Source organism: Lontra canadensis, unplaced genomic scaffold, assembly GCF_010015895.1.
Source record: "Lontra canadensis isolate GAN:19392208 unplaced genomic scaffold, GSC_riverotter_1.0 scaffold7, whole genome shotgun sequence".
In the NCBI taxonomy this organism is placed as follows: Eukaryota; Metazoa; Chordata; class Mammalia; order Carnivora; family Mustelidae; genus Lontra; species Lontra canadensis.
In genome coordinates, this window is record NW_022631001.1 from 33,326,390 (window position 1) to 33,347,548 (window position 21,159).

The window sequence follows — 21,159 nt, forward strand, 5'->3', positions numbered from 1 at the left end:
AACTATCTTTCTAACATTTCTTCACAATTCTTTGGTGACCATCACTGACCACACTCTAGAAACATCATTGACAACACCCTAAAATTTTATTAATCCATGACAGAAAACTTGAATCATAACTACATCTAGATATTCACCACCCAACATGAGGATCAATAACCTTTTCAAGAAGTATGGTCCTCATATGACCAGGAAGGTACAAAAAAAGAAATAAAAATAACCATGAACAGGGGCGCCTGGGTGGCTCAGTGGTTAAAGCCTCTGCCTTTGGCTCAGGTCATGATCCCAGGGACCTGGGATCGAGCCCCGAATCGGGCTGTCTGCTCAGCAGGGAGCCTGCCTCCTCCTCTCTCTCTCTCTCTCTGCCTGCCTCTCTGCCTACTTGTGATCTGTCAAATAAACAAATAAAAATCTTTAAAAAAAAATAACCATGAACATTTGAAAAAATGTTCAAATTAAGCAGTGTGACTTTCATTCCTAATCATGTGAATTCAGTAATTCAGACTTTTTTTTTTTTTTTAAGATTTTATTTGACAGAGATCACAAGTAGGCAGAAAGGCAGGCAGAGTGTGGGGGGGCAGGGGAAGCAGGCTCCCTCCTGAGCAGAGAGCCCGATGCAGGGCTCCATCCCAAGACCCTGAGATCATGACCCGAGCCGAAGGCAGAGGCTTTAACTCACTGAGCCACCCAGGCGCCCCCAGACTAACTTTTCTAATGCAAACAATTAGAAAAGTTGAACAAAACATGAAAATCATCTAATTATAGGCATTAAAGAATCACCAAGACAGAAAAAAGAATTATTGGAAACAAATTCAGAAGAAGGAGGAAACCAAGAATGAGCTGTATTTTGGGCCACTCTTTCCCTAGTGCAACTATGCAAATCTAGCGAAAGAGTTAGAAAATAAGCAAGGTTTTTGACAAGCACTTAATTAAAAAGAACAAAAACTAGAGTCCAGAGTCCACTAAGAAAAGGCCTATCGTTAAATACCATGTGTTTGGAATCCATACCTTGAAGGGCTCCTCCCAAGAAAGCCTAAAATAAACTATCTTTGGGATTACAGCCTAGCTTCAAATCATCTCAGTACTTTAAACTGGATTAAGGGGCACCTGAGTGGCTCAGTCGGTTAACCAACTGCCTTCAGCTCAGGTTAAGATCCCAGGGTCTGGGATCAAGCCCCGCACTGGGATGTCTGTTCAGGAGGGCGTTTGCTTCTCCCTCTGCCTGCCGCTTCCCCTGCTTGTGCTCTATCTCTCTGACAAATAAATAAAATCTTTAAAATTTAAAAAAAAAACAAAACTGGATTATGGTGATACAGAATCACTAATGCCCCTAGTCACCTGTCAGAAGCAAGCATAAATCTTTATACTTAAACTTCAAGCTATTTCTATAACTTTTCTATTTATAATATCCAATACTCAACCAAATACGAGTAGGCATAGGGACACCTGGGTGGCTCAGTGGGTTAAGCCTCGGCCTTCGGCTCAGTTCATGATCTCAGGGTCCTGGGATCAAGCCCCACATCAGGCTCTCCTTGACAGGGACCCTGCTTCCCCCTCTCTCTCTGCCTGCCTCTCTACCTACTTGTGATCTCTCTCTCTGTCAAATAAATAAATAAAATCTTTAAAAAAATATATGAGTAGGCATAAGAGGAAGGATTTTTTTTTTTTTTTTTTTTTTCAAAGCAACCACACATTCCTCCACGGGAATCCAGAAAATAGAGTTATCAGAAACAGACTGCAAGGAATGCCGGGGCAGCTCAGTTAAGGTCTGAATCTTGATTTCAGCTTAGGTCTTGATTTCAAGATTGTGAATTCAAGCCCCACATTGGGCTCCATGCTGGGCATGGAGCCCACTGAAATAAAATAAAATAAAAGGAGAGGAGAGGAGAAGAAAAGAGAGAGAGAGAGAAAGAAAAAGAGAGAGAGGAAAGAAGGAAGAAAGGAAGAAAAGAAATACCCATGGCTTATGCCCACGATACACTTATACAAGAATGTTCCTAGCAGCTTTATTTATAACAGCCCAAAACTGGAAACAACCTAAATGTCCTTTAATAGAACAATGGATCAACAACCTGAGATATATCCATGCATTTGAACACAACTCAGCAGGTGCCTGGGTGGCTCAGTGGGTTAAGCCTCTGCCTTAGGCTCAGGTGATGGTCTCAGGGTCCTGAGATCGAGCCCTGCATCAGGCTCTCTGCTCAGCAGGGAGCCTGCTTACCGCCCCCTCACCTGCCTCTCTACCTACTTGTGATGTCTCTCTCTCTCTGTCAAATAAATAAATAAAATCTTTAAAAAAAAAAAAAAAAGAACACAACTCAGCAATAAAAAGAAACTATTTAATACATACAGCCACAGGGATGAATCTCAAAATAATTATGCTAAGTGAAAGAAGCCCCCCAAAAAGCACATGCAGTATATTTATATAAATTTCTAAAAATACAAGTGATCTGCAGTAACAGAAAGCAAATCAGTGGCTACTCAGGGATAGAGGGTAGTATGCATGCTATAATTTAATAAAAGTTCATCAAAAGATAGTTTAGTCCACATTTACTGACATGGAAAACTTTAGAATATATTTCTGAGGAAATTAACTTCTGAGAAAAAGAAATTACTGAGCAGCAGTTTTACCTCCTTTTTATAAAAAGATTTTGCATATATACATTATGCTCAAGAGGATTCTGAGAGGGTACACAACAAAATATCAATAATAATTCTATCTGGGGCACCTGGGTGGCTCAGTCATTGAGCATCTGCCTTCAGCTCAGGTCATGATCCCAGCGTCCGCCCTTCATCTGGCTCCCTGTTCGGGGAGAAGCCTGCTTCTCCCTCTCCCACTCCCCCTGCTTGCGTTCCTGCTCTCACTCTCTCTCTCTGTCAAATAAATAAAATCTTTTTTTTAAATAATAATTACCATTATTATTATTATTATATCTGACTGGCATAAGTACAGGTGGCGTTTTTCTTCCCATACAGGTCTGCTTTTTAAATTTACAACAAACATGGAGATCTTACATAATAAATATATTTGATAAGTAATTGTGGAAGAACAATAGCCCTTTTATCCTTTCTATTCTGAAAATAATTCTCCTTCAAAGTGATGGCTGCCAAAGGAAAGGTGGGGTAGGGTTATGGACAAAATGAGTGAATGGGAGAGGAAGGTAGAGGCATCTAGTTATGGAATTAGTAAATCACTGGAATAAAAGTACAGCTTAGGGAATATACTCAATTGTGATTGTATTACATGGTAACAGATGGTAGCTACACTTGTGGTGAGCATAGTATAACCTACAAACTTGCTGAATCACTATGTTGTATACCTGAAACTAATGTAACACTGCATGTCAACTGCACTCAAATAAAAATAAAAAATAAGAGATAATTATCCTTGAAATAAAAGATCAAAGCCAAATGGGAATAGAAAAGTTCTATTTTCACTCTGACAATTTACTAATATAACACCACAGTCCAAACAGCAGGACTATTCTTTCTCTTTGTTGTTACTGCTACTAAAACAATTTTAAAAGCTTTTTATGTACTTAAACATTTGTCTCAAGCTTCATTCCAAGCTTTGGCCTTCTCCACACTATTTTTACACTCTGGTGTCTCACTTTTATAGTTACCTCTGTTTATACGGCTGTCCTTCCCCTTTCCTTTCCCCCTGCCCCTGAAGATTTTATTTATTTATTTGAGAGAGAGCATGAGCAGGGAGGAGAGGGAGAAGCAGACTTCCTACTGAGCAGGGAGCCCGACATGGGGCTTAATCTCAGGACCTGAGAGCTGAAGGCAGACACTAAACTCCCTGAGCCTCCCAGGCGCCCCTGTCCTTCCCCTTTCTATGTCCTTTGAATATCTGCGCTCATCAGCACTCCCACTTTATGTTACCTTCTCTTCTTCTCACAGAAAATACCTCATGATTTTTTTTAAATGTTTTCTTTCCTTCAAAGAGCAAGACACTAGAAGATTAAAATTTCACCAATTCTACCATATCAAAACATCACATTCAGATGTCTCTCAGCTCTTTTTTTCACTAAAAGTACATAACTCTTTTATAGCTAACTATAAAACACTTCAAACCCTTTCAATGCAGTTACCCAATATTCAACATTTTATGTGCTTCATTTTGGAGTTTTCCCAACACTGCTTTGACCAAACCTTTAAACAGTAAGATAAAATGCACAAATATTTACCATAACAATTTATAATTATTTAATTTTACTTGTATTATATAAAATTTATACATTGAGAGAAAAAAAACACATGTGATTCTACCACACTAACACAACTAATTTTGGTATACTTCCTCCTTTTATCTATTTTCATTTCTTTTTATTTCAGAACTGTAATTACTTTGCATGTATGATTTTGGTATTTTGCTTTTTTCCCCAAATATACCATAATCACCTTTCCATGTGTCTATATGTTCCAACATAACTTTTCATTATAATGATTATGATATGATATGATATGATCAATGATTTCATTATAATGATCATTATAATGATTCCACTGTTGAAGATTATGGTTGTCATCAATATTTCAATATTTCACTATAAATAATGCTGTAATAAACATCATCACAGAGTAAGTTTTGCATATTTTGTATTATATTCTCAAGTTAGATTCACAGTCTTCCCTAAGGTATCACAAAAAAGGTGGAACTTGAAGTGTATTTTTGGTTTTTAGTTTTTTGGGTTTTTGGTTTTTTTTAAACAACAGAAATTTATTCTCTCACAGTTCTGGACACTAAAAGTCTGAAATCAAGCTGTTGATTTCACCTTGCCTCTTCCTAGATGCTGGTAGGAGGCATTCAACATCAATCATTGTGGTTCTTTTTTTTTTTTTTTTTTTTTAAGATTTTTTTTTTTTCAGAGAAAGAGAGAGCATGCAAGCAGGGGAGCTACAGAGGGAGAGGGAGAAGCAGGCTCCCTGTTAAGCAGGGGAGCCCAATGCAGGGCTCCATCCCAGGATCATGACCTGACCAAAGTCAGATGCTTGCTTAATCAACTGAGCTATCCAGGCACCCCAGTATAGAAGATTCTGAATAGAAAGAAGAACATACAAGACCCTGAATCTAAGCTCTGTGGAAAATTAAAAACGGCTCAGTTTGGGTGCTTTGTATATCTCTATAAATGAAAACAGTAAGAATAAAAATTGGAAATGGGTTGCAACAAGATAATGAAGGAATTTTATTAAGTAGCCAGGGGACACCTGGCTGGCTCAGTTGGTAGAGCATGCAACTCTTCATCTCATGGTTGGAAGTTCAAGCCCTGCAATGAGTGTAGATTACTTAAAAATAAAATCCTTGAGGGATGCCTGGGTGGCCAAGTTGGTTAAGTATCTGCCTTCGGATCAGGTCATGGTGCCAGTGTCCTGGGAACAAGCCTCACTTCAGGCTCTGCATTGGGCTCTCTGCTCAGCCAGGAGTCCGCTTCTCCCTCTCCATCTCCCTCTGTGATCTCTCTCGCTTTCACTCTCTCTCAAATAAATAAAATCTTATAAATAAAAAAATAAATAAAATGAAATCCTTGAGTGGTACGTTGGTGGCTCGGTCAGTTAAAAGTCCAACTCCTGATCTCAACTCAGATCTTGACCTCAGGGTTGTGAGTTCGGCCCCCACACTGGGCTCTACACTGGGTATAAAGCCTACTTTAAATAAATAAGTAAGTAAATAAATAAAATCTTTTGGGGTAAAAAGAAGGAGACAATGGAGGGCATATGAAGTGTTTTTCTAATCTGAATAATACACAGGTTAATGTAACTGATAGCTATTTCATAAAACTAATAAAAATCTTAAGTGACTCTGAATGTGTAAATAGTACTTGTGACATTTTTTTTATCTGGAGACCTATCTTAAACTGTTAAGATTATAAAATATCCTCTATATCAGAACTTTTAACTTCCAATCTTTTCAGAATCCCCTTCAAAGAAGTGAGCCAAATTCAAGAGAATGAGAAGACAAGCCATAGACTGGGGGAAAAAAATACCTTTAAGCAACATATCTGATAAAGGACTGATAAAGGATTCACCCAAAATATACAAAGAATTCTTAAAACTCAAAACTGAGAAAATGGACAACCCAATAATTTTTAAATGAGCAAAAAATCTGAAGAGACACTTCACCAAGGATGATATGCAGAAAGGGCAAATAAGCATATAAAAAAATGTTCAGCATGTTATTTTATTAGGGCACTGCAAATTAAAACAATGAAATACCACGACACATCTATTAGAATGGCCAAAATCCAAACACTGACATCAAATACTGACAAGAATATGAAGCAACAAGAACTCTCACTCGTTGATGGTGGGAATGCAAAATGGTACAGCCACTTTGAAAAACACTTTGACAGTTTCTCACAAAGCTAAACACACTCTTCCTATACAATCCAGTAACTATGCTCCTTGGTACTTACTCAAAAGAGTTGAAAATATATGTCCACACAAAAACCTGCATACAGATGTTTAGAGTAGCTTGATTCATAACTGCCAAAATTTGGAAGCCACTAAGATGTCCTTCAGTAGATAAATGGATTAATAAACTATGGCACATAAAGACAATGAAATATTATTCACAGCTAAAAAGAAATGAGCTATCAAGCCATGGAGAGACATACAGGGCCCTTAAATACATATTACTAAGTGAAAGACACCAATCTGAGAAGGCTACATACTACATATACCATAATATCAATTATATAACATTATGGAAAAAGCAGAACTATGGAGACAATAAAAAAGAATAGTGGTTGCCAGAGGTTAAGAAAGAGGGAGAGATGAACAGGCAGAATGCAGAGGATTTTTACGGTAGTGAAACTTTCTGTATTTTGTTTTGACTTTGGATGATTATGTGTTAATTTAGGTTCATCAGCTATAACAGATATCCTGCTCTTGTACAAGATGTTGATAATAGGGAAGACTGTGCATGCGAGAGTAAAGGGTACATGGGAACTCTGTACTTTCCCTTCAATTTTGCTATGAAACTCAAACTGCTCTAAAAAGTAAAGTCTGTTTCTTTTGAAGTAGTTGATGATATCTCAAAAGTACCTATGAGTCCTATATGCAATAAAACAATGGTTCACTGATGCTTTGTTTTTTTTCCTTTAATGCATTATCAAATCCTAGTGTGATCACAGAGAGAGAAACATCAAAACAAGCATGCCAGAAGCCCAAGTTAAGCATCAAAAGTCTTGAGATTTACAAGAGTGTATTTGTGTGTTAAAACTTAAATAGTACATATATGATCTATGAATTTGTTTTTTTTAAAGTTACAAAATAAAAGATAAAATCTGATTTTAAAAAATAAAAAAGCATCAAAGCAAAAGGTCTTTAGAACTGCAACCATGTGTATAAATAGGGAGAAAGTAAGTGGAGAATTTAAATACATAATTACTTTTCTCTGGACAGAATATCTAAGGAACCGATATGTAAGAAATGGCTCTTCAAGGAAAACTGTGTAGCTAGGAGGCAAGAATAGGACAATTTTCATCTCAACTTTGGTATCTTTTTAATTCATGAGCCTTCCTTTTCCATTCAAAACAATTTAAAAATGTATATATATAGTCATGACCACTTTTAAACCCAAAAGTCCTCTTAACTTTAAGCTACCTCAGTTTGAGTGATTAAAGTCTGAATTGATAATTATATCCTTGACATTCAGAAGTGTGGTCCTCGAACCAAGAAGCATTAGCATTACCTGGAACTTGTTAAAAATGCTGTTTTTACAGTGGTTATAACAATTGGATAGATATAGATACATACATACATGTTGAAAGTTGACTTATATACCTAAAATATGTGAATTTTATCATATGTAAATTATACCTAAAAAAGATAATTTTTTTTAAAGAAAGAAATGGAGAATATCAGGTCTCACCTCTCACTTACTAAATCACAATCTACATTTGTAACAAATCTCCAGTAAGTTCATATCCACATTAAAATTTGAGATGCACATTTTTTTTGTTTGGGGTTTATTTTTTTAAGATTTTATTTATTTAGGGGCACCTGGGTGGCTCAGTGGGTTAAAGCCTCTGCCTTCGGCTCAGGTCGTTATCCCAGGGTCCTGGGATCGAGCCCCGCATTGGGGGCTCTGCTCTGCGGGGGGCCTGCTTCCTCCTCTCTCTCTGCCTGCTTCTCTGCCTACTTGTGATCTCTGTCTGTCAAATAAATAAATAAAATCTTAAAAAAAAAAAAAAAGATTTTATTTATTTATTTATTTATTTAATTTTTGATTAACATATAATGTATTTTAGCTCCAGGGGTATATGTCTGTGAATTGCCAGGTTTACACACTTCACAGCACTCACCATAGCACATACCATCCCCAATGTCCATAACTCAACAGATTTTATTTGTTTATTTAACAGAGAGAGACACAGTGAGAGAGAGAACACAAGCAGGGGGAGTAGGAGAGGAGGAAGCAGGCTTCCCGACCAGCAGGGGGCCCGATGCGGGACTCCAACTCAGGACTCTGGGATCATGACCCGAATGGAAGGCAGACACTTAACGACTGAGCAACCCAGCGCACACGAGATGTACAATGTTTTGTAGTATTTGTAAATATTAACATAGTTTGACATTGTAGGCAACCATAACTCAAGGCCTTTTTTTTTTTTTTTAAAGAAAAAGAGGGAGTCGAGGAGGGGGAAGAGCTTGCAGATGAAGAGGGAGAAAGAGAGTTAAGCAGGATCCATGCCCAACACTGGGCTTGATCTCACGACCCTGAGATCACGACCTGAGACAAAAATCAAGAATTGAATGCTGTACCTACTGAGTCACCCCTGGTAACCCTGAAAGCTTTTTTTTTTTTTTTTTTTTACCCCTGAAAGTTTTTTTTTTAATGTCTCTCAAACTGACTATAAACTCCATACTTAAGAGCAGGGGCCATGTTCATTTTGTGCATTACTGGCACATAACAGGCCAGTAAATAATATCAATAAATATTTGCCAGATGAAAGGAAAAAATGGCTCACATTTCCTTATAATTATTACTAAATTTTTTATTTTTACCAGAACCCCTTCCTATTCTGGCTTAATACCTACCTATCTTAACCAATAGGTAGAGCTGAGAACTTACAGAGAAAAGATTCATAGCATCATTTTGTTATGACTATAATGGCCCTAGCCAATAAAGCAAAGTAGACACATGTACACATTCTTCAGTTGTTTTCTTATTGCAAGAAAGATATCTTAATTTTAAAAACACCTTTTTAAGGGACGCCTGGGTGGCTTAGTCAGGTGGGCATCTGACTACTGATTTCAGCTCAAGTCATGATTTCAGATCATGAGATCAAGTCCCAAGTCAGGCTCTGAGCTGGCCACGGGGCTTGCTTGGGATTCTCTCCCTCCTTCTCCCTCTGTCCCTCTCCCCATCGCAGCTCACACTCTAAACAAAGAAAAAAAAAAACACCTTTTTAAGAGTTGATATCTCATTTTATTTATTTTTTAAGATTTTATTTATTTATTTGACAGAAAGAGAGAGCACAAGCAGGGGAAGCAGCAAGCAGAGGGAGAGGAAGAAACAGACTCCCTGCTTAGCAGAGAGCCCCACACAAGACTGGATCCCAGGACCCTGAGATCATGACCTAAGCCAAAGGCAGATGCTTAACCGACTCAGCCACCCAGGTGCCCCTGACATCTCATTTTAACGAAGCAAACAAACCTTGCAAAATAAGTAATATCCAGGAAATTCTGAAATTTTAAAATGATTTTGCAGAAACCCGACTGGGTGTTATGGTCAATAAGCAAAATTACTAACAAAATTACTAGAATTTCTTTCTGTTTCAAAAGTTTTAAAATAAAGGAGAGTTGCTAGCAAAGAAACAATGATTGGCAATGCAATCACAAAGTTGAAAGGCCGCTGGATAAATTTAGCTGAATCAGCTCACCTCAGAACAATAAATCCTAAGCTATTACGAGGGATGACAGGAAGCTACCTGATTTACATACACTTCAGAACTCTCAACGAGTTCTGCAGTTGGCAGTACCAGATACTTCTAGAAACGAAAGGTGAGAACTGTTTAAACGCCTAGTTAAGAAGCATTTAGATCCCCAGATACTCTCCCCTCTCTATGTACATAAGTGACTGTACTTGCTCCAACCCACCAGAAGAGTTGAGATTTACTATCAGGAAAAGAGAGTATAGTCTCCTAACTATTTCTATGGGAATACTTAGCATTTGAGAGCAGAAATATCAAAACTGAAAAGAGAGGGAGTTATGTAAAAGTTTACATAGTTAATTCTACAAACTCAAATCTTCCTCTACCCCACTCCCCAAATTCTGGCAACTAAATCTGTATCTCCCAGCAGGAAATAAAAAGATCTTTCTCTGGCGGCTCCTGGGTGGCTCGGTCGTTGGGCATCTTCCTTCAGCTCCAGTCGTGATCCCGGGGTCCTGGGATCAAGGCCCAGGTCAGGCTCCCTGCTCGGTGGGAAGCCTGCTTCTCCCTCTCCCATACTCCCTGCTTGTGTTCCCTCTCTCTCTGTGTCTCTCTCTGTCAAATAAGTAAAATCTTAAAAAAAAAAAAAAAATCTTTCTCCGGTAACTCTGACAAGCCAAAGGTAAAAATATAAAAAACAAGGGAAGTTATCAAACCCAATCCCAGCATGATCACCCATTTTTAACCAATGGTGAACCCAACAGTCCAAAACCTCACAATTAACTACAATATTAGGAGAAAGCTAAAGAAAGCTTCTAACATGAAAGATTAAAACGAAAGTGGGGGGAGAAGCTAGAAAAAAAAGACTTATTCAAGGACAAAAGCATTTTTTTAACATCAGTAATATCTTTAGACATAAGAGAAAATACTGCAACCATAAAAAAAAAAGAACCAAATGCTATGAAAAGGAACATTAAGAGACAAAAGAGCTGTTGAAATAGTTTTAATGACAGTAGAAATGAATAGGAAATGGAAGAAAAAGAGAAGAAACTAACAGAACAGTGAAAAGAATAAGAACAGGGAAAAAAAAAAAAAAAAACCCACAACAGGGACACCTGGATGGCTCAATTGGTAAAGCATCTGCCTTTGGATCAAGTCATGATGCCGGTGGGGGGTGTTCTGGGATCAAGCCCTGCATGGGGCTTCCTACTTAGCCGGGAGTCTGCTTCTCTGTCTCCCTCTGCCCTCCCTCTGCCCTCCCCCTGCTCATATTCTCTATCTTGCTTGTCCTCTCTGTCAAGCAAATAAATAAAATCTTAAAAAACAAAAACCAAAGAGATTAAAACAAGGCTTCCAGAAAAAGAAGAGGAACGGTGGGAATGGAAGGACTTACAATCACAAGCTACCAGTTTGGAAGAGCCTACCGTAGGTCTAGAATAATGAATACAAAAAGACCCACTAAAAGCCACAAAGTTTCAAAAACAGGAACACATGTAAGATCCCAAAAGTTCTGTGGGAGGGAAAACAACACCACATAAAAGACTGGGAATCCCAGTAGCACTAGATCCTCTGCAATCTTGAAATTTAAAAAAAAAAAAAAAAATGGATCAATAACTTCAAACTTCTGAGGAAAAATTATTTATAGTTAATCCAAATTATCAATCAAGAATAAAAACATTTCAGTCATGCAAGGCCTCAGTAATATTCCTTTGTACCCTCCCTTACTCAAGATGCCATTAGAAGAGATACTTTAACAAAATTAAGGGAAAAAAAAGAAGTGAGATCCAAGAATAAAGAGATCTAACACAAAGAAGAGAAAAAAAGGCAATCCTCAAAATGATGGGGGAAGATAAATTCCAGGACATCAGTGGTGCATCATACAAAGCAATCAATACAGATTAAAGCATCTCAAAAGGCCCAAGGAGAGAGATCTTCAAGAAGATAAAGCTAGTGGAGAGATTTTAGATAACTGGCAGAACTAGTTGAGTTTGAATTAATGATAATAGAAAACTAAGCAAACAAACAACAAAAGATTATTATTAAGTTCATTTACACAGTCAAAATGAAAGCACTGAATACTGACTTCACCAAAACTACAATGTAACAAGATAACAGGAAGATGCCAGGTGAGTGGGAAGTGTGTCTGAGCAGGCAAATGTAATAGGTTAGGTTAAAGTCAATCCCCATTTTCATGACAAGAAATCAAGAAATATAGTCAAATATTTTAATCAAAAAAATAGTAGTAGGGGCGTCTGGGTGGCTCAGTGGGTTAAAGCCTCTGCTTTCGGCTCAGGTCATGGTCTCAGGGTCCTGGGATCGAGCCCCGCATTGGGCTCTCTGCTCAGTAGGGAGCCTGCTTCTTCCTCTCTCTCTCTCTGCCTGCCTCTGCCTACTTGTGATCTTTCTCTCTGTCAAATAAATAAATAAAATCTTTGAAAAAAAAATAGTAGTAGGATTTCTTTACAGACATGGAGGCATATTTGTTAGGGTTAAGTTGGGCTGCAGGAGACCAGAAACCTCAAGAGCTTAAAATGGAATTTTTTTTTCTCTTCCACATAAATGAAGTAATTTTAGGACTGGTATGGAGAATCCATGATTATCCTTTCATTCTAAATCTTTAACATAATAGTTTGTACTTCCCAGTCCAAGATGGCAGCTCAATTCCAACTATAACATCCACCATTTTTTTTATTTCATTTATTTATTTGCCAGAGAGAGAGATCACAAGTAGACAGAGAGGCAGGCAGAGAGAGGGGGAAGCAGGCTCCCTGCTGAGCAGAGAGCCCAATGCGGGGCTTGATCCCAGGACCCTGAGACCACAACCTGAGCCGAAGGCAGAGGCCCAACCCACCGAGCCACCCAGGCGCCCCCAAACATCCACCATTTTTTTAAAAAAATATTTTATTCATTTATTTGTCTCAGAGAGAGACAGAAAGCACAACCAGGGGCTGTGGCAGGCAGAAGGTGAAGCAGGCTCCCCCTAAGCAAGGAGCTGGACAGAGGACTCAATTCCAGGACCCCGGGATCATGACCTGAGCTGAAGGCAGGTGTTTTAACTGACGAGCCACCCAGGTATCCCTAACATCCACCTTTTAACCAGCAGGAAAGAAGGTTAATGAAGGCTCTGCTCCTTACTCTTAAAAACACCTCCCAGAACTCACAGGTGAGTAACTGTTCAGTACTTAGTCATACCACCACAACTAGCTACAAGAAGACTGCAGCATGTCTACATTCCAGGTAGCAATGTACCCAGCTAAAAACCAAAGGTTCCATTTCTAAGGAAGGGGGACAGCCAGCAGCCTCCACTACGAGCAGTAAATATCAAAAGAATCAGCTTTAAAAGTTTCCAGAGTTGCCTCTGGGGATGAGAAAATCAAAAGGGGGTGATGACAGAGTAGTGGAGAACAATACTGGGTTTTTTTAATATGCTTCGGAGAACTATTCAATTTTAAGCTATATGAATATATAACTTGATTTTTTAAAATGTTTAAAGAATCATGGGAAAAGTAAGTAGAAACAGAGCCACAACTTCTGTTTCTAAAAACGTGTCTTTTTTCCTTTTTTGGGGGGGGGGGTGTGCAACAGATAGAGGTAAGAACTGTATAAAATCAAAAGTAAGCCCTATCAGTACAGTAGTGCCCAGTCTTTAAGGCAGTGATTTTTAACTGCTTAGAATATTTTTTTTTTAGGCAACACAAGCTCAGGGCAGGCCTGGTGGGCAGCAGAAAGGAAGGCAAGTTGGAATGTGCTTAGCTGGACGCCACGGCTGCGCACCATGAATCTGTAATGGCTGCGGAAGTGTACTGGCCAGTAGGTGGACCAGCAACAGTATCAAAGTGCTCTATTCTATGCAGAAAAGAGGCTTCACTCCCTCACAAGGAACTCCAAGACATACATTGGTTGTCTATGTCTTTATCTGACAGCGCAGTATCACAGAGCAGCTCAGACACCTCGGTCACAAAACCAGACAAACCGTATCGGCAGGCTCTTGATATTCTTGATAAGGAGAAGCCAATCAACTAAAGGTTATCTGAGAAATACCTGATAAAAGTGGCTGTAAAGACCCCTCCAATGACTGGAAAATGCCATGGTCCTCGAAAAAGTTCCATTTGTCTCTAACAGGGAAAATCTCAGATGCCCTGGATAACCCTGCCCTAGCAACCCATACTTACAAAGACATTTTGAAACTCCATGCCTACTGTTTTGAAGCATTTGCTCTTCTACTGTCACACTACATGTTGACAGCCTAAGGAAAAAATGAACTGCCTGAGTCACTACCTCTTAACATGCTCTGAACTGAAGAACAAGAATTGCTATGCTTCCTATTTGAGAACAAGTTTTAGAAGTATAATAATCCTAGTGAAACTGTACTCCCTGATTATGTAGATGGTTTGCAAGAGAATGTGGATGTGATAGTGTCTTTAACTAAAACACATTATTATAATTGTGATTTTTAAATGTGCTACGGGGCACCTGCGTGGCTCAGTGGGTTAAAGCCTCTGCCTTCAGCTTCGGGTCGAAGGGTCCTGGGATTGAGCCCCACATCGGGCTCTCTGCTTGGCGGGGAGACTGCTTCCCCTCCCCACCCCCCACCCCGCCCCCCGCCTGCCTCTCTGCCTGCTTGTAATCTCTGTCAAATAAACAAATAAAATCTTTAAAAAAAATTTTTTTTAATGTGCTACAAACTGGACACCTGGGTGGCTCAGTGGTTAAAGATCTGACTTGATTTCCATTTAGGTCATGATCTCAGTGTTGTGAGATGGAGCCCCACTCAGGGCTCCCCCATGGCAAGGAACCTGTTTAAGATTGTATCTCTCCCTCTCCCTCTCCCCCTCCCGCACCCACTACACAGTCAGCATGCTCAATGGATGGAGGAATGAATGAATGAATGAATGAATGAATGAATGAATAGTGCTACAAGCTTACTTCTGTAGTAATGGTGAAAGATTCTTTCCATGCAAACTATTTACCTGAACATACAAGGGACACTTGTAGAACTGAATAAAGCAAATGAACTTTTGTCTTTCTCATTAATTGGTGTGCAATCCTGTGTCTTGTTTTGCAGTGGGATGCTATTATCTCATGCTTGGTCATAAATATGAACTTGCCAGAAGGTATCTCAGTGAAATAACAACAGTTGAGAAGATGTACAGGCCAGTGTGGGTAGCATACAGGCACTTGTGTGCAGCTGAGAGTGAGCATGACCAGGCCATGGTTGCTTACTTCATAGGAGGGGAGGTGATGAAAGGGTCATTTGCCAATGCTCTACACTGGATTATAATATGGGATTGACCAATAACTCAAAATTGGCTGAAAGATTCTTTGGCCAAGTGCTAAGTTTTGCACAAACTAAGCATTGCACTAGAACATCCTTTTGTTATGCACAAGGTTGGTATGCTTGCATTTCAGAATGGAGAATGGAAAACAGAACAAAGGTTTCTTGATACTCTGGAAAAAAATTAAAGCAACTGGGAACAAGGTAACAGATGACAGATGGAAACCTTTGTTGAACAACTTGGGACATGTCCACACGAAGTTTAAAAAGTATGCCAAGGCACTGGATTATCACCATCAGGCACTGGTGTTAATTCTTCAGAACTCATCCACCTACTCTGCCATAGGGTATATCCACAGTCTGACAGGCAAATTTGAAAATGCTGTTATATCCACAAAGCCCTTAGTTTTAAACAATATTTTCTGTTGCAGTGCTTGGTTATTACACTGAAATGTACACTGGTGATTCTGAAGCTTACACTGGAGCAGACATTAAAGACAAATTAAAATGTTATGAATTTGATGTGCACCACTGAAAACACAAAAAAAAAGTTACTTCACCTCCATAGGATTTCAGAAAATTTGAAGTAGGAAAACAGATTGCAGAGGAAATGGGCTTTGCACTACTGGAAACCTCAAGGAAAACTCCAGATTCCAGAATTTCCTTGGCAGAAACCTTTGAAACTGAAATGAATTAAAGTGACATGATGTTAAGAGACATCTATGTCAGACCACAGTTGATGATTCCAAACAGGTCTCAATTCCATTTCGTCTTGGGGTAAGTCAGTGATTCCTCATATCCTTGCCATGCCTAAGAACTTCCCGTTGCTTTCTTCCTTTTTTTTTTTTTTTAAGATTTTAATTATTTATTTGACACAGAGAGAGAGAGAGAGAGCGCGTGCACAAGCAGGGGGAGTGGCAGACAAAGGGAGAAGTAGGCTCCTCGCTGAGCAGGGAACTCCATTCCAGCATGCCAGGATCATGACCTGAGCTGGAAGCAGATGCTTAACTTACCGAGCCACCCAGGCACCCCAAATTTCTCACTTTTTTTAAAGATTTTATTTATTTATCAGAGAGAGAAAGAGCCAGCAAGCACAAGCAGAGGGAGCAGCAGGCAGAGGTAGAAGCAGGATCCCCGCTGAGATGGGAGCCCAATGTGGGACTTGATCCCAGGACCTTGGGATCGTGACCTGAGCCCAAGGGAGCCACTTAACCAACTGAACCACGCAGGTGTCCCAATTTCTCACTTTTTAACAGGAATCCAGACTACACCTTTACATTTAGGAATGGAGACCTGCCATATAGACTAGATTAGACACACCTCTGCAACAGATATTTTCTGATTCTACAAAGTAATTATACACAAAGGAATAAAGAAGGTAAATTGTCAAAAAAAATTTTTTTTCTTTTTTTAAAGCTTCTGTTTGGGGGCACCTCAGTGGCTCAGTCATTAAGCATCTGCCTTCAACTCAGGTCATGATCCCAGGATCCTGGGATGGAGCCCCACATCAGGCTCCCTGCTCGGCAGGAAGCCTGCTTTCCCTCTCCCACTCCCCCTGCTTGTGTTTGCTCTCTCTCTCTCTCTCTCTGTCAAATCAATAAATAAAATCTTTAAAAAAAAAACAAAAAAAAACTTTAAAAAAAACTTAAAAAAAAAACTTAAAAAAAAACTTAAAAAAAAAAAGCTTCTTTTTGTTTCTGACTGTGTTCCTGATTCTATTGAGAAACAAAAAGTTATAACGAATCTCTAAATCACAGAATCTACCAATACTTAAATATTAATCTATCAGGGCGCCTGGGTGGCTCAGTGGGTTAAGCCTCTGCCTTCAGCTCAGGTCATGATCTCAGGGTCCTGGGATCGAGCCCCGCATCAGGCTCTCTGCTCACCAGTGAGCCTGCTTCCCCCTCTCTCTGCCTGCCTCTCTGCCTACTTGTGATCTCTCTCTCTCTCTGTCAAATGAATAAAAATTTTAAAAAAAAATCTTAAAAAAAATTAATCTATCAATATTAAGAGCACAGTGATTACTTTGGGGGCAGTCTACAATTGTTTTTGCTAAAGAGCACTTTTCTCACAAGAGGTAAGAGTCACTACTGACCTAAAATATTACTAATAGTGAATCATAGTATAATTTAGTTTATCAATACTTTTAAGATAATTCATAGATCAAGATTCTCCAACAACTACCAAAAAAGTACATTTGGTCTTTTGCCCCCTCATCAGGTTGACTCTGGATGAAAAGTCTAGAAAAGCACTGCATAAAAATACAAATCTACTTGTTTGTCAAATTCTTTAGAGGAAATGGTTATAAATATTTGAAATATAAATAAAAGAGAAAAAACAAACACACTGTAGCAAAAGCAGACAAGTTAATGTCACATCTATGAAAATATATTATCCCAACACTCCTTTTTCATAAACAAAAGAGAATAATGCTGAATAATATTACTTTCCTAGTTAAGCTGCATCAATATTTTAATGTTTAGTTAGATTGATATTATTTCCTCTCATTTTTCAATTTTATTGCTATCTGTAACCATTTCTAAATGCTGTGAACAATGACCAATTTTGATAAAAAGCTGCTTTTCTGGGCACCTGGGTGGCTCAGTAGTTAAACATTTGCCTTCCGCTCAGGTCATGATCCCAGGCTCCTGGGATAGAGCCCCGAATCAGGCTCCTTGCTCAGTGGGAAGCCTGTTTCTCCTCTCCCACTCCCCTGCTGTGTTCCCTCTCTTGCTGTGTCTCTGTCAAATAAATAAATAAAATCTTAAAAAAAAAAAAAAAAGCTGCTTTTCCTGGGGTGGGGAGAGAACCAGTTTGACTAATTCAAATTACAGAAAGAAAACTCTGGCCCATGAAATTAAGATAATTATCTAAGATCATACATAGCTAATAGGTAACAGAGCCATAAACCTGGGTCTCTTCACTCTAATACTGGGGCAACTATGTCAAAAAAGGGATGCACAACCTCTATTAAATTCTCTGGTGAATAATGCCACAAGCAAAGTCCCTGTTCTTCCCACCCAGCTGATCAATTAATCCCATTTACATCAACTAAGTGAATTATTAAGCTTTACTTAAAGGATGTAGGTGGTAGTATTAAGCCACTTGGGCTCTTTCCAATTGCTGGAACTATATGCAGATTCATTTAAATTACTTCACAACCATAGTTTAGTGCAAGAATATGTGGGGTAGTATAGAAGCTCAAAAGACTCCACAATTAGGCCTCACTGAAAACTGGAACACTAATCAGAATAAAATAAAACTGGTATCCAGGGATGCCTGGGTGGCTCAGTCAGTTAAGTGTCTACCTTCTGCTTGGGTCATGATCTCAGGGTCCTGGGTCAGGCTCCCTGCTAAGCAGGGAGCCTGATTCTCCCACTCCCTCTGCTACTCCCTCTGCTTGTGCTCTTTGCTTGCTCCCTCTCAAATAAATAAAATCTTAAAAAAAAAAAAAAAAAAGAAAAGAAAAGAAAGAAAGAAAAGAAACCACTGGTATCCAGGAAGAACTCTAAACATTGTCATAATATGTTTCCTGATTCTGCCTCTACTATACAGTGGCTATGTTTTATTCTCTACTAGGACTACTCTTTCTAATACATGGTTTCTATTGTCCTGAGCTTCTGCTGTTTTCTCTGGTTCATATTCAAATTCCCTAAGGGAAAGGATTACATTGAGGGAATTCACCATTCTGTAAGACAGAACTACTGTACAGTTCTTAGGTCAGGCTCATTTATAAGCTAATGGCCTACATATATATCACTGATGCCAATCCGTGGTCTGATTAATTGCGGCAAAGTAGAAAGGACTTATGATACAAAATGTAACAACTGATGCAAGCCCTTTTTTGTTGTTCTTGTTGTTTTCGGAAAAGGGCTGCAGCTTTCCCTCACATTTGGAGCATTATGTGTATTGATATACATTTGATTTATAAAGCAAAACCTCTTTAGGTAAATTCAGACTTAAAAATCTAGCCACCCTCGGGGCGCCTGGGTGGCTCAGTGGATTAAAGCCTCTGCCTTCAGCTCAGGTCATGATTCCAGGGTGCTGGGATCGAGCCCCGCATCGGGCTCTCTGCTCAGCCAGAAGCCTGCTTCCTCCTCTCTCTCTGCCTGCCTCTCTGCCTGCTTGTGATCTCTGTCTGTCAAATAAATAAATAAAATCTTTAAAAAGAAAAAAATCTAGCCACCCTCTCCAAGGCATGGTCTCTCATCATATTGTCACCCCCTACACACACACTCCTACACAGCAGATCTCAAATGGTAACGACACCCACCTTCTGCCACCCCAGTATTTTCTACTCCTGAGTGCAGAAGAGTTAACAGCCTCTTTGATAATAATCAAATTAATTTAATATATATTTAATATATTATACATATGTGTATAATATGTATATTATATGTATTATATGTATATGTGTGTATGTAAATATATACATACATATGTTTGTATATACATACACATATGTATATATGTGTGTATATATATTATAAAATGTATATTATATACATATATAATATATGTATAATATGTATATTATATGTATAACAATATAATATATATTATTTTGATAATAATCAAAATAATAATTCCCATTGATACCTTTTCTCTGAATTGAGATTCTCCTTTGAACCCACATTAATTCCATATTTGTACTAATATTAAGTCTAACACATGAATTATGCTAGATAAAATTATTCAGGTATAAGATAATTTCCTATTATAGAAAAATGATTGCCCTAACTGGTACACCCAAACATCTTCTAATAGAAACATAGGTAGTTTTACAGGTTGCAACTTACTAAGTAGTTACTATGTCAGATACTGGACTAAGCACCCAAAAGGAAATATCACAGATTAGCAAACTGAGAAAAAGATTGTTGTTTTTTTTTTAAGATTGTATTTATTTATTTGAGAGACAGAGAGAGCATGAGCAGGGGAAGGGGCAGAAAGAAAGGGAGAAGGAGACTCCCCAGTGAACGTGGAGCCAGACGTGGGGCGGTGATCTCAAGACCCTGAGATCATAACTTGAGCCAGTCAGATACTTAACCAACTAATCCACTGGCCTACATATATATCACCCAGGTGTCCTAAGATTAAGTTCTTAAGTAAAATCACATATGATAAATAGTAATGCTGAAATTAAAATCCTATCTATGTAGGCCAAAGCCCATATTTTCAACAATCATTGGTCTTCTGTCAATGACCACTAAATAGAATTACCAATAGCATTCTGTAACACTAACCAAAAAAAAGAAAGAAAATTCCTACCTTACTCTAAGGCAATACTTCCCAAAACACTGCTCAGTGAGATATTATCTATCATATATTAGGAGTTCTGTGACCAAATAAGTGTGGGAAATGTTATTCTAAAAAGAGCTCATCAAACTTTCATATTGCAGGGATTCTCACAACCACACTATAAATCTCCAAGAAGTAAACACATTAGACAGAATTTTCCATACATATTTCACCAAAGTTACTACTCTTCACAGGCCATTGCCTAGAACTATTTTGTGGAATACACCTTAGAAAATATTTGTCTGGTAAAAAATTCACATGACTTTTTTTTTTTTTTTTTTTGATAACTCACCTAAACTAGCCAATCAGTAAGTCTTATGACACCTGCTGACTCATACCCCACTTCTGGTGAAAATGTCATGGCCACACTGAGGGCCAATGGCCATGTTTTGGATAAAGTCGCTTTCCCACTGTTCAAAAAGTACTCAAAGGGCAACCCAATTCACTAATGTGGTCTACTTCAAAAAGGTGAGAAAAGGCAAGATGATTTATCCCAAGAAATGGAAGAGAGCAGAGGGGCCAGCAGAGCCATACAGGGGCAGTAGAACAGCTAGTGGAAGTCACAATGAAACAGGAAACCCTAGAGAACAAAGGAATCGGCAAACAGGAAAAAAAGGGGAATTGGAGGCACCTACGGGGCTCCAGTCGGTCAAGTAACTGCCTTCAGGGCAGGTCATGATCCCAGGCTCCTGGGATCGAGTTCCG

General features: G+C 38.7%; 1 protein-coding gene and 1 pseudogene across 2 annotated transcripts in view; one reads left to right on the top strand and one right to left on the bottom strand.

The window, feature by feature from the left end:
* SBF2 (SET binding factor 2) overlaps positions 1-21,159 on the bottom strand; it is a 485,581-nt gene that overhangs the window by 425,206 nt on the left and 39,216 nt on the right. The gene's annotated exons all lie outside the window — the stretch shown is intronic.
* LOC116865198 lies at positions 13,657-15,896 on the top strand (annotated as a pseudogene).